Source organism: Panthera leo, chromosome A1 (assembly GCF_018350215.1).
Source record: "Panthera leo isolate Ple1 chromosome A1, P.leo_Ple1_pat1.1, whole genome shotgun sequence".
Taxonomy (NCBI): domain Eukaryota; kingdom Metazoa; phylum Chordata; class Mammalia; order Carnivora; family Felidae; genus Panthera; species Panthera leo.
The window spans coordinates 183,616,278-183,630,749 of record NC_056679.1 but is presented as its reverse complement, the minus strand read 5'-3'; the positions used below and the strand labels follow the sequence as shown (position 1 = coordinate 183,630,749).

The 14,472-nt window shown below is 34.9% G+C and overlaps 1 pseudogene; it reads right to left on the bottom strand.

Moving 5' to 3' along the window:
* Positions 1-1,330: 1,330 nt before the first annotated feature.
* Positions 1,331-3,053, bottom strand: LOC122198339 (annotated as a pseudogene).
* Positions 3,054-14,472: the final 11,419 nt, after the last annotated feature.

Below are 14,472 nucleotides of genomic sequence, written 5' to 3'. Positions count from 1 at the left end.
AAGCATTAGACTTCAGCTCAGGTCATGATCTTGTGGTCCATGAGTTCAAGCCCTGTGTAGGGCTGTGTGCTGACAGCTCAGAGCCTGGAGCCTACTTTGGATTCTGTGTCTCTCTCTCTGTGCACTTCCCCTGTTTGCACTGTGTCTCTCTCTCTCAAAAACAAACATCAAAAAAATTTTTAAAGAAGAATCTCATACATAAAAAAGCACAAGAATTATACACCATTCTTTTAACAATGTAGCTTCTTATATCTTTTGAATCTGTTTTAAATTCCATCAGTAGTTACCACCAATTTGTTCAGCTCTTTTCCAGAAACTGTAGTAGATGTGTGTGGCTTTTTCTACATATGTGGCTTCTGTGGGCATAAACAAGTCTATTTGACATCTTCTTCAGAAGGTAATGTCTGTCTGTAGCATATGAGCATTCTGTAAAAATAAATCTCACTGCAGTTTAATGAAATTGTTATACAATAGTGTAAGTTTTCTGAACTATAATATGAACATTAAAGGGGCTTTCTTTTTATTCCTTCTTTTTATAGTATACTAGAAATCTTATTTGGCCTGAGAAAATAGGATAACTAATATTTAGTAATCTTTTTAAAGTTTATCTCCTGTTAACATGTAACACCTTTCCTGGCCACTAGGGTCTTGGAACTTTTCTCTACTTTCTTCCCTCCATACCACTGCCCAACTTCAAGGACAAATTTCTAGATCATTGTATGCTTCTTACTATCTTTTATAATTGTTTGGTTTCCAAAATCTTAAAACTCTTTATCTGAAACCCTCTATCTTTCGAACCTTCAAATTCCTTCAGTGGCACTGCTACTGAGCCTAGCTGCCGTCCCCCACCCCACCCTTACATCTCCACCTGTCTCCTCCATTCCCTACCTCCAATGACCTAGAAATTGAGCTCCTTTAATGGGTCATTCTGTAGCAGGCTTTGTTTTCCTGTTTATGTGGCCTGGACACATTGATCACTCATTTCAATTGTGCTCGCTTAAGACTTTTTATTCTTTTGTTCCTCTTAACTTTTCTCCACAGAAAACTTGCCATTGATAACAGAGATTGGTCCAAGAATTTTATTTGTCTCCTTGTCATCTCAGATGCTTAGGACTTCTACAGAAACATGACAGCTATACTGATCAGGTCCTTTAGGGTTATGAGTGTAGAATCTTCTGCCTTAACTGCATTCTCTCTCTCTCTCTCTCTCTCTCTCTTTCTCTCTCTTTGTTTTGTTTAGGATTTTTTGTGTTTGTTTTTTGGCTTTTTGGGTTTTTGGTTTTCCCAAGGCATTTCTTTAGGCAGACCTAGGGACAGGGAAGCTCTGTATCTAAAAGAAGCTTTTGGGCCTCTTGATGGTAAAACATGGCTTCTGTTGGCCATGCAAGACCCAGTGGGTCAGTGGGAACTTGATCCTAGAGTTGTGGAGTTGGTTGGCTGCTGGTGGGCACTTGCTGGCTGCAGTCTCCTCCACCTTTATGATCTGGATCGGGTGGGCCCAGGTGTGATGCCAGGTGTCCATGTCTCAGTAGCACTGGGTAACAGCACCTGCAGTGGTCAGGTCAAGTACTTTTGGTACATGTTGTGAGTGCCATGGGGGAATCATGGCACAGACAGGTGCCGAAGTTCTTGATCCCCGTGGGGTATTTCTTAAACACCTGTCCGTAGGAGACAATTACCCTTGAAGATATATTCATCTTCTTCAGCTGAGACACAAAGTACCAGAAGTGGGACTTGGTGATAACATGATTAGGTACAAAGATTTGCACGTGATAGAGGTGCGGAGTATGGCATTTGGGGTAGGCAGGCAGTGCTCTATCACCTTGTACTCTCCCAGTGTGCCTGAGGCCTTTGGGCGCACTTTCCGCTCTCACTGCCACCCACAAAAGGAAGTGTTAGCTGCGTAATTATTAATGTCTGATACCCTTTTCTTTCCTGTTGGCTCCAGGTCCCTTTTTTGTTGTGGCTGCCCCAGTGTTACCAAGCTACTATCCTTTAACTTCAACAGATGTCTTGGATTATTTCCTCAGTGAGAAAACAAGTCAATGGTGATGAAATTTCTTACCTGCCCCTCTTGACCCTCTATCACAGATTCTTCATATTCAGTGATACTAGGATTTATCTAACTTTCTCCTCCAGTTTCAGAGAATGAAATACCTTTTCCTTTTTAGGGTTAGTTCTCCAACGATTTTCTTGCTATCCCTCCTTTCTATGTACTTTAAGAACTTAATTCATCAGATTTCCCCTCTCTCTTGGATCTGCAAACACTTCCTTCCCACAGAGCCTTTCTTAAAGCAAACTAAATGTTTACTTCTCCCTGTCATAAGTAATTCTCCTGCAACCCTACATTTTCCTCAAGTTAAATTCCCATCTCTGTCCTATTCACATTCATATTTTAAAAATGATTGATTTCCCCATCTCCTGCTCATCAATTTGCCCAATGTAATCTGTCTTCTATTTTACCCATTTTTCTCAAGTACTCTTTGGAGTATTGACTATCGTACTCTCTATTTGATAAATTAAGTTTTTATTTTTTTGTCTCACTTCATCATGGTCACAAAGTGACATTGTTGGATCTTCGTGTTTTGTCCGAGATAATTTATATTCAACAAGAGGACATTATACCCTTAACTATGGGTGCCAGGCCAGCTCTAACAACACCCAGGCCTTGCTGTTAGACTCAGCCCGTTTGTGGCTATTAAGGGGTTGATTTTCTCCTTCTCAACAATGATGATGGTGATGTCAATAATAAATGATAAGTGCATTTGGTGCGTATGTTCATTCTGTTTTAAATTATTAATATATATTAAATCCTTCAATCCTCTCAATACTACTGGATAGGTACTATGATTTTCTCCGTTTTGAAGATGAGAAAATTAAGACCCCAGAAGGGAAAATAACTTGAGCACAACAAAGCTGGTAATATTTAGAGCAGATATGTCAGCTATTTCGTACACACCATTGCGTAGCTTCGCAGTTGTATTTGTTTCAGGGCTTGGCCTCTTATTTTGCATTAGCTTTCCTTGTGATTGATTCTCACTGGCACAACTCATCGTGTTTTATCTTCCATTCATGCTGAGTCTTTCTTGCCTCCTGCCTCAAGACATCTCTGTTGCCACTGACACCCACTTGGTATCTCTAGATGAGCAATGTAGGAAATGCAGAAGAGTTAAAAGTTTCTAGAGCAAATTTTCAACTAATGTTGTTGAGAGGTGGTGAATATTCTCCCTTTTGTCTTATCCATGGACTATCCTGAAATGCAATAGTTAGGATGATCTCTTAGAAGACATTCCAGCAGTCAAACAATCAAGTGTGCTTGACTTAAAATTGAATGTTTGCTCTCCCTGTATCTATGTCTCACTCAAATTTCTACTCACTTCTGCTTCCCTGGAATTGTATTCCCTAATAAACTGGTAGTATACAAACTTTTATGCCAGGTTTTGCTTTTTGGAGAACCCAGGCAATCTAAATCCAAACTGTGAAAACTCCACCTGGATTGTCTACAGTCTCTCCTTACTTATCCAGTAGAGCATAGAGGTTGACAACACTGGCTTCAGAAGATAAATATCAATTGGAGTTTGGATGTTGCCATGAATAAGCAATGTGACCTTGAGTGATTTATTTAATCTCTCTTGCCCTTTCTTAAAAATTAGAGATAACAGTACTTACTTTAAATAGCTCTACCTCCCTAACAAGGGTTATGACAAATTTAATAATTTGCTGTGACTAACATACTGTTTGACATGTAACATGTAAGTATTATTTTTATTATCATTATTAATATCTTTCAAAACTGTCTTTCCCCTTTGTTCTGATATATATTAATGTTAACACCATCTAACCTACCACCCAAACAAAACAAATTGTAAGGAAATCATTGAGTCTTCCATCTGCTTCAACCATTTCTCCTCACAAACTTTCATCATATAATTGCTTAATAAATTAATGTTTATTTTACCTCTCAAAAACCCTCTCAAATCAATTCTTTATTAACCTTGCTATCTTCATTTTGACAGGCATTTCCAGAATCTCACCATAATTTGCAATAATAGTGTACTATGTTAAATGATTTTCCTTGCCTACTACCCTTAATGCATCACATTTATTCCTTTACTTTCCTTAGTCTTTTAAAACACAGCCCAATTTCATCACTAATAATACTGCATTGTAATTGGTTACTTATTTCTCTGTGGCTCTCAAGGGTTTATCAACCTTGGTACTATTGACATTTTGGGATATATAATTATTCATCATTGGGGGTGCTGTTCTTTGCATTGTAGGCTGTTTCACAATATCTCTGGTCTCTATCCACTAGATGACAGCAGCGTCCCCTCCCCAGTTATGACAAAAAAAAAAAAAAAAAAAAAAAAAATGTCTCCAGACTTTGCCATATGTCCCCTGAGGAGAAAACCATCCTGGTTTAGACCACTGCTGTAGAAAGTGATTAATTTACAGACAGGGGTTATATTTTATTGACATAAGTCCCTAACACCAAGCACCATGTTGGAAAAATGATAAATGTTTAATAAATATTTTATTAAATGAATGAACCAGTTCTCTTTTCCAAGTATTCTTCTTCTTTTTTTTTTTTTAAATCTCAGGGACCACCTTTTATCTGTGCTTCTGTAGCTTTTAGCATTTGGCTTTGCATATGTCTGTTTCCCCAATTACATTGTATGATTTTCTTATATCCTTAACCTCCACAGAATGAATGGAATATAGTGGGTTCTCAATAAATACATATTCAATTATATTTAGTTAATTAATATCTATATTATATGAATATGTTCATACTTGTTTTTCTCACTGAAGGTACTATATGATGATAATTGTATGTTCTCACATAATGCACCTTTCCTTTGTGACACTTATACCAGCTGTAATCAACTGATCATGTATTTAATTGCTTAGTATCTATCTCTGTAGGGTATTTGAGACAGAAAACCGTGGTTACCTCTTTTTCCCCCCTCCCCTGGCTAACCCAGAACTTTGTTCACAGTACATACTCAGTGAATTATAAGTCTTTGTCAAATGAATGAATGAAATAAATTAATGCTTCTGCTAGATGAAATGGACAGTATGTACTTGGAGAATTTGATGCAATATATGTATCATGGTTTATGGATGTATGTGATGCAGCATCTTTGAACCTATATTAGGAAGTTTTAAAAAGTGCCATCTTTGTCAAATTAGTGAAAAAGTAATTTGCCCCTCTAAATCACTTTACAAAAGAGAGAACTTGAGGCTGTCATAAGTCAATACAGATGTTTGATATCCCAGACTTGTAATCTCCTATTGCTCAGCATGTTCATTTTTTTCCGGTACTAATGAGTAGCCCACGGATCTTAATTGACATATTGACCTTGAAAACTCTAGAAAGTGATCTCTTGTGCCAGCTTCATTATCTGTGGCTTTATTAGCCAAGGAAATTTGACAATAAAACATGAAACAATCACAATTAATCTACATACAGACACTATAAATCATACTTCTATCAAGTAAAAATAACCAGTATAGTCCCTAACATTGTATCACACAAATATAGTTTAGTCTTATATTCCAAATATAAAATAAGTAGTTTTGTTCTGCTATTGTCTGAAACTACTTATTAACCCATATTTTAAAAATCTCAACAATGAGTGTTTTATAAGAATTTCATAGAGCAGAATATTGTTTAAAGACTCTAAATTTAGTGTCTTTTGAGGAATGTTCTTGCATCAGAGGAAACCAGCATGCTATCTTAAAGAACATTAAAAGTAAGAGACAAAAAAATCTCTTTTCATACATATTGCTGGGTATTTTCTTTCCTCACCATGGTCTCCTGTTGTTCCCAGTAGGGATCCCAATTTTAGGATATGCAGTAGACAGCTGTACTATAGAAGCTAAAGCTTGAAATTGTTTGGGAGAAGCTAAGTTAGGGCTTTTCATTTGACAAGAAATTGCAAGCAAAAAATCATAGTAAACAGCCTGCAATAAATGACCTGTAATAGAAGTACAAATTTAAAAAAAAAAAATTGACTTAGAATTTTCTGATGGAAATACTATGCCAAAATAAATTTGAAAGTGATCCTAACCACAAGCAGTCATATTAAGCACCTGTTGACTCTTCTATATCATGCATAGCTTAATGAAAATGACCATTGTTTCCCACAAAAGTGTGTAACTGTGTTCCTGATGGGGAGTAAAAATTACAAAAGTATTAAATTTTCATTTCAACTTAAAGACTACTGATATTTATGTGACTTTTTATTTTAGCTGAGAGTATCTCTATTATACATGTTTTCATTCCTTTTTAATGTCTGGAAAATACACAGGTATTTCTCCAGGACATAAAATGAGTTGTTATTTTGTTATATTAATTGCCTGTACAATCATATCCAAATTCCCAAGATAATAATGGTCAGTCCTCTATCTACCTTTCAAACCTCACTCCCATTTGCCCCTTTGTCCCTGTTCTTGTGACTGTACACAATGTGAAAGCATCCATAGTGTCTAAACAGGTAGTATTCTGGTTGTATCACTCCCTGTGCTTGGAATGAAGACCCCACTATTTATCCCCTGGAAAACTCAACCTTGCTTGTCAACTCTCAGTTCAAGCCAACACTGCCTGCTCTCGGAAGCCATCATTGAGTCTTCCAGACAGGCTTAGCTGTTTCTTTCTCCATATACCCAACTCCTATCAACTTTTTTTGTTTGTTTTCCCTTCCACTCTCTTCACTCTGGAACAAATTATCAGAGGTATTAGTGCTAAAATCAGCGGACTCAGTAGTGTCACTTGCCTGTGCACTGATCAGACCATATTTAGAAAGTATATTTAATTCTTGGCTATTGTAGAGCAACATTGATGAATCAGAACATGCTCAGAGAAGAAAAGATCTTAAAGCCATTATATCATGAGCTTCTACTTATGCGGTTATAAATTGGGAATAATAATATCTGGTACTGTTGTAAAATTGAAATAAAATAACACATCAAAATTCTGTTAACTTGAAAAGTAAATTTTGAGAAAAACGTTCCATGCCCATTTGCCAATTTTACACTCCCTGTATTCGTTGTTCCCCATCTGGAAAGAATAGACTCCCCTGTGGGCATTTGTTTCCTCTGTTTACAAATAAACTTGCAATGAAATTACTACCTTTTAGTTTTTATTTATGTTTTTATTTTTATCTCCTTGATTTAATGTAAGCTTTGTCATGGCAAAAATTGGTGAAATTATTTTCATATCCTTTAATACTAGCACATTAATACTAAACACACAGTACAGTCTTCAAAAGAATATGAAGAAAACCTGAAATGAGTTTCCACCAAAGGAAAACATTACTGTTTTCTTTAAAATAGCTAATGGGCCATCATGTAGAAGACTGGTAACTTCATCACCTCCAAATGGTAGCACAAGGAAGAGTGTGGGTAGCTAATTTCACATCAGTATTGGGAAAATACTAAAAACTTCTAAAAAAGAAGCAGAAATGATTTGTTATCCCATTATCCAAATAGTCTCTCCAAGTTGAAATATATGAAACCAGTTCATACAAATGATTAGAATATAGAAATAATTCAAAAGGTTTATACTAGAAATAAAAGCCTAACCTTATATTTCTAGAAACTACCCTTTACAAGTGTTCTTCAAAAAGGTATTATGCATGTACATATATGCATATAAGTACATCCGTAAAATATTTTACACTGAAGGTATTCTCCCTATTCCCATTTATGTAAGTTAGTTGGTGTCTTCCTTTCTCCTTCTCTCTTACTCCCTCTCTTTCTCTTTCTCTTTCTCTTTCTCTTTCTCTTTCTCTTTCTCTTTCTCTTTCTCTTTCTCTGTGTTTGTGTGTGTAACTCCACTTCTTTATTGTCGGATATTATTGAACTTATTAAGAAAAACAGTGTTGTCATGAGCAGTCTTGTACATGGATACTTTGAAATATATTGGGAACGTTCTCTAAAGATTTAATGTTAAAAAGGAAACCAAAGAAATAGACTTTCCTGTGAGGTGTAACAATGTCTTCATGAGTGTAAACTTTTAGAGGCTTTCCTTTTTTTTAATTTTTTAATGTTTATTTATTTTTGAGAGAGAGAGATTGACAGAGTGTGAGCAGGGGAGGGGCAGAGAGAGAGGGAGACACAGAATATGAAGCAGACTTTAGGTTCTGAGCTCTCAACAAAGAGCCCAACATGGGGCTCAAACTCATGAACCAGGAGGTCAGGACTTGAGAGGAATTCGGATGCTCAACCAATGGACCACCCAGGTGCCCCCAGAGGCTTTTCTTTAAAATATTCCTGCTTTGGAAATGAAGCTAAACTAAAATGGTTCCTAACAGCTGCTCATAATTCTAGTATAATAACAAAATTGAGTTGCTATTTACACCAAATAATGCTTCTCAACGTTGGCTGTAATTATAATCATCTGGAGAAATTTAAAAACAATAATAATGCTCAGGTTCCAGTCCTGATGAATTAAATCAAAATCTGTAGGGATGGGACTCAGGCTGTAGGTTCCTAGGTTCTTCTAATGTGCATTTACTGTTGAGAATTTCTGACATAAAGGTCAAGTCATTAACATTGTTTATCAATAAGTTTGAAAACAAGAATGGCAGCAACAAAGGTACAAGAACTTTACGGAATTTATTTTCTTCTCTACTAGCAAAATGGAGGGAGCATGATAGTAATTTAAAGAACAGAAACAAACTGGAGAGAACCTCAGACACTGCCAGTACAGGACTTTGGTAAATGTTAGTCATTTTCTCTGAGCAGATACTCCTTTTTTTCAACTCTTTGAAGGCTGGTTCCTTATACAGAGGAGGAAAGGGTCCATATCTGTCTGCACTCTTTCTCATTGTTATTCATGGGTCCAAGGAAGCTGAGATGGGCATCTGAGCTTATTTAATCAGTGGTTCTCTACAAAAAGGTTAGGAATCATCTCTCTGTATCAGAACTGATATGTAGCAACGTCCATCAGAAGAGATTAGTAGGCTTCTGTCAAGGTAGATGCGGCAGGGTAGAATGAAACCTGAAGCTAGGTTAAGTAATTGGGTTCTTGTTCAATAAAAGTGCTTGTTTGTGCTGTGTAATGAAAGATCTTTGGTGCAATGGATGTCTGAATCCAAATACCCTTCGGATTTTCTGATGGAAAAAGAGATAAGGATGAAAGGGATTTAATTTAGAACTAGTGAAAAACTTTAAAGAGATTAGAAAAAATTGGCAGATGCACTTTCTTTTTTAAAATCAGGATTCTTTGTTACTTATCAGGGCTGGTTATTTATTTTTTCAATTGACAATAAAACTTATTTGTTGGTTTTGTTTTTGTTGCTTTTAGTTTTTCTCCATCAGTTTGCCATCATTAACCGACCTTTAAGATTCAGATTATGAAGAAGATAATGGAGAAATAGTCTTCTCCCAGCCCATGTACCCTAAACCTGAACTTTCAGGATTTCATTGGTATGTCACATCAAAATTGTAGGCACCGCATTGGTGCATAGGATAGACCTCATGTCTTGATTCAAGTGATATTTTTTCCCTCATAAAGTCAGTATTCACTCATGTACTTAAGCTTCTATTTAAAAAAAAAAAATTCTTCAAAGAATACACTTTAAAAATATATCTAATTAAATAAAAATATATCTAATTAAAAATATAGTTAAAGTGATATATATCTAATATATCACTTTAAAAATATATGTGAGCAATCAGAGCAGTCTGGATATGGAATAGTGGGTGGAATTTGGTGAAATATATTAATCTCAACAATAAAACCATTCATGGATTGGGCTTTTTAAAGCATTGTCCCAGATAATTTTAATAAGTAATTATTTGAATGTATTTACTTTCTAAGGGATAAAACAAATGTGTCCAAGAAATGAGAAATAAAATGGTCTCTTTCTTTTCATTCCACTCATTTAACACTTGAAAAAATAAAAGTCTTTATTTGAGGAAAAATTTAGGGATACACAACTAGAAGAGGAAGAGGATTCACAACTCAGAAGGGAAAAAAAAAATGTTGACTGGATAAGATCTGTATTGAAATTCCCTTCAATATATGGCACACTCATAGTGTTTTGATACTTGGGACAAATCCCAGGCATCACATCCTCTCAGATGCTTTGTTTCACATCTCTGTGTCATAATCTCTAACCCTCCCTTCACTAGGTGATCTACGTATTCATACTTCATCTATTTTTGTTCTTTTCTCAGTTTTCCCTCTCCTTCTTTCTCTCCTCTGGAGATACATGTATATAATCTCCAGGGTCATATTGGGAGTCAGAATTCTAACAAATAAGTGCTTATTGAAAGTAGCTTCTCTTTAAGGTTGCCTAGCACGCCACATGAAACAGCAGAACTAGGAAGTAAGAACACTGAGTTGAAGCAAAAATTCAACTTAAAAATTTGTTAAGTCTTGGCAGCTTCTAAGCACTGTAGAGATCCATTTTCTTTTAGCAGAGGGTCAAAGTCAGAACAGGTGATACAGAGCTGCACTGAAGATGGGAGTGTCTCCTGATGAAGCATATCACTCTCAGACTCTGGGAGGCTGTCATGTGAGAGGCTGAATTAGAAATACTTTTAAAGAGACAATTGTCTTCTAGAGAGTAACCCTCCTTTTAAAAAAATTCAGGAGTTGGACTTCCCATTTATCTTTAAATGAGGAAGGAGACCTTCTCCATTTTCCCTGACTAACTCTTGACTTCATTTTAGAACTGACAAGTTTAAACAAGATGAGAATCAGATTGCCTCTGCTTATCTCATTCTTTCAGCTCTAGCCGACAATGTAATTAATGTTGCTGTAGGAAAAACAAAAAGCGTTCTTGACGAGAACTTTTTCCTCTCTGCTTTTTGCAGGCATCATTCTTGAGAGAGTAGGTGGTCTTTTTGACATATTACTGAGGGAGGTATAACACACAGATGTCCTTGATGATTTTTTGCGTGTATGTTAATTTGTAAGTTAACCCCAGACTACTTTTGTCTTCTTACCTTTTTATGGTGCACAGAAGTTAATAATTACCATACTGTTAAAAAAAAAAAAAAGTAGCATCCAAAACAAAAGGAAAAATTATACATACATATGCACATAGTTTCTTTTGCTGGCCTTCCCTACAACATACTGATTTTCCTTAGCATGTTCGTTTTTTAATACGTTTCTGGGGAAATTTGCTACAGGAAAGTACTAGAGTTATACTGATAGCTATCAGGTGTCTTTTATTACTAGTTCCCTCATGTCAAGGTTACATTTTCTTACCTACACTATCAAAATTGTTTTTCAACATCATTCCTACAAATTCCAGTAGTCTTCCCTTCTTCTCTTGCAAGTCAGGTTTCCTCCTCAGAATCCTTCAATTTCTCTCTCTTATTTACCAAATCAATTGTGAATGCTTTATTCTGGTACTCAGTTGTCTATAGCTAGACCCATATTTGAGTACCTATCCTGACATTTTTATGTGCTTCAATTTCTGGTCTCTAATTAAATTATATACATGAGAATACTCAGAACTTACCCATAATATTTAGTCTGCATGGACTGCTTTTATAATCCATCTTTCTACTGTGATTCTACTCACTTATCAAGACCAAGTTTAAATTCCATTTCATCCATAACTTTTTTCTCTTCATTTATACTTTTTTCTCAGCACCCTTGCCCACCATCTACTACCACCATGGGTATAAAATAAAATATATCATTTTAGGGGCGCCTGGGTGGCTCAGTCGGTTAAGCGTCCGACTTCGGCTCAGGTCATGATCTCACGGTCCGTGAGTTCGAGCCCCGCGTTGGGCTCTGTGCTGACAGCTCAGAGCCTGGAGCCCGTTTCAGATTCTGTGCCTCCCTCTCTCTCTGACCCTCCCCCATTCATGCTCTGTCTCTCTCTGTCTCAAAAATAAATAAACGTTAAAAAAATTAAAAAAAAAAATATCATTTTATTTATAATAAAATAAAATGGGGACACATCATAATTAATTGCTATTTTTTTCTATGTTTGTTCCTATACTATTGTAAATGCACAATACCTTGTGATATATGTATTCATATGTGTACCTTTCTGCCTTATAAGAACCTCAAGTTAGGAATATACCTATATCTATACAGTAGTGTATAGAAATATACACTACTTAACTCTGTCGGTATGTGAAATGGTTTAAATACTTGTTATAGAGAATATATACAGTTTTTTCTTACATTTATTTTTAAAGGACTGACTATATTATTATGAAAAAATGTATTAAGAATTCACGGATCTTTTCTGTAGATAAACTTACATTCTGTCAAGAGAAGTCAACATCTATTTTCAAAGGCAGAAAATTTTCTTTTTTTCTTGGTAGCAATAATGGGAAACATTTTAACCTCCTGTTTTTTAGTCAAAAGTGGAATGGTGTTATTTATCATGCATTGATTTGTTGTCTCTGAACTTACAAAGTAGGTGGTTTGGCTATTTACAGTCAGTGTAAGATGTTATATATATTCAGGGATGCAGGTGAGTACCATTAGAATAAGACCTTTGGGACGGCTAGTTACGTAGCAAAAGGAATATATCATACAAGTAATTAAGGATGCAAAAGAAGAATAGTATAGAAAGATATGATGGCTTTAAACATAAGTTGTCTTCTAATGAAGCTGATGTCATTCCAACCATTCTTTATAGAAATCTATGTAGGATAAAGTTCTAAAATTTTCATTTTGTGATCATAAATGTATTTTGAAATTATTTCTATTTATAATAGGAATCAATATTTGATCTAGTGGATCCTCAGTATGATAGGATTTTCTAAGCATTTGTAAACTGGAAAAACTGAGGAATATAACAGACATGAATCACTCATTTTCATTTTCAGTTTTTATGAAATAAAACATATATTTATACATTATATTTATTCTTAATATTATATTCAATGTTTACTGTAAAGTTATTGTAAGTAAAATTTTTTCCTGTTATAATTAAGGGGATATGTAGTTGATAACTTATGTATTCAGTGAAAATAGTTAATAAAATGGTCTTAGTGCATATATTCTGCAAACAATTAAATGTTTGTATGAAATGAGAATATCCCAGGATTCATATCAGATGGCTGTAAACTACCTACTTACTGTTATGTGATTTTCCATAAGAAGCTTATTTGGTGTTTCTTTCTTTACAGAAATATCTTTATTGTAATAGATTTTATTATAATAAAATTTATATGCTAACACTTAATAATAATATTCCTAATAAATTACTCATTGAGTTAATGCAAGTAAGGCACTTAGCAAACTGTTTTCCACAAAGTAAACACTCAGTAAATGTTTCTTATTGCTATTAACATTATTATTTTAATGGCTAAATATTACAACATGTAATTTATTTAATAGATCCCCTATTAATGGACACTGCTCCTGAAATTTAAATTGAATTTTAACTGAGTGTTTCCAATTAAATTTCTAAATTTAATTGAGCTTTCTGATACAAGTTGTTTGGTAAATGAATATAATGTTCCTAGTTTTTCAAATAATTTATGATAAAACATGATATACTATACCTAAGAGCTATAAAAAAATCCATTTTTCTTTGATGATCCAGTAATCCCTTTAGACATTCTCCCCTCTAGGATCATTAGATTGACCTTGAGTTTCCATTTCACTATTGGTATATGCAATTATTAATAACCTATTTTTATTAAGAAATACTTTTATTTATAAATACATTTAAATTTTATTTATTAAAATATTTTTATTTATTAAATACTTCTATTAAGAAATATTTGCAGAGAAAGAAAAGGACTTTCACAAAGATAAAAAACATGAATAAATTAATAGCCATCTTTTTATTCTCCCTTTCGATTGTGTCAACTTATGATCAAAAGTGAGAGGCTCCATGAGGCACCTGGGTGGCTCAGTTGGTTAAGCATTGACTTTGGCTCACGTCATGATCTCACGGTTCGTGAATTTGAGTTCCATATCAGGCTCTGTGCTGACAGCTGGCGCCTGCTTTAGATTCTTTGTGTCCTCCTCTCTCTGCCCCTCCCCTGCTTGTGCTCTGTTTCTTTCAAAAAAAATGAATAAACATTAAAATCAATTTTTTTTTAAGTGAGAAGCTCCCTTCCCACAAGGAACATCTAGTCTAGTGGAGGTAACATATTAAACTAATAACCACTAAAAATTCCTGTTCTTATTACATTTCCCTTCCTAATCATTTCACTAAATAACTCATTATAAGATGAAACTTTTAAAGATTCTTCTGTTGGCTTTCACAAGCCTGATCAGTACAAGGGTAAATAGGTAAAATTGAGTTCTTCACCTTGAACTTTGGAGAATCAATCATACTGAACCACATCTTCTTTGAAGCATAGCCTTCAATAACCAACAAATTCTAATGTTACTGTACCAGATTTCCTATTGGTATTTAGTTTCATTCCTGCCCTCTCTGCTGTAACCTCAGGGTTAAAAGCCAAAATGATCCCAAGTCCTTTGTCAGCATAGGTTCTGCCAGTGAGAATTACTTACACAAGGTTTGGAAG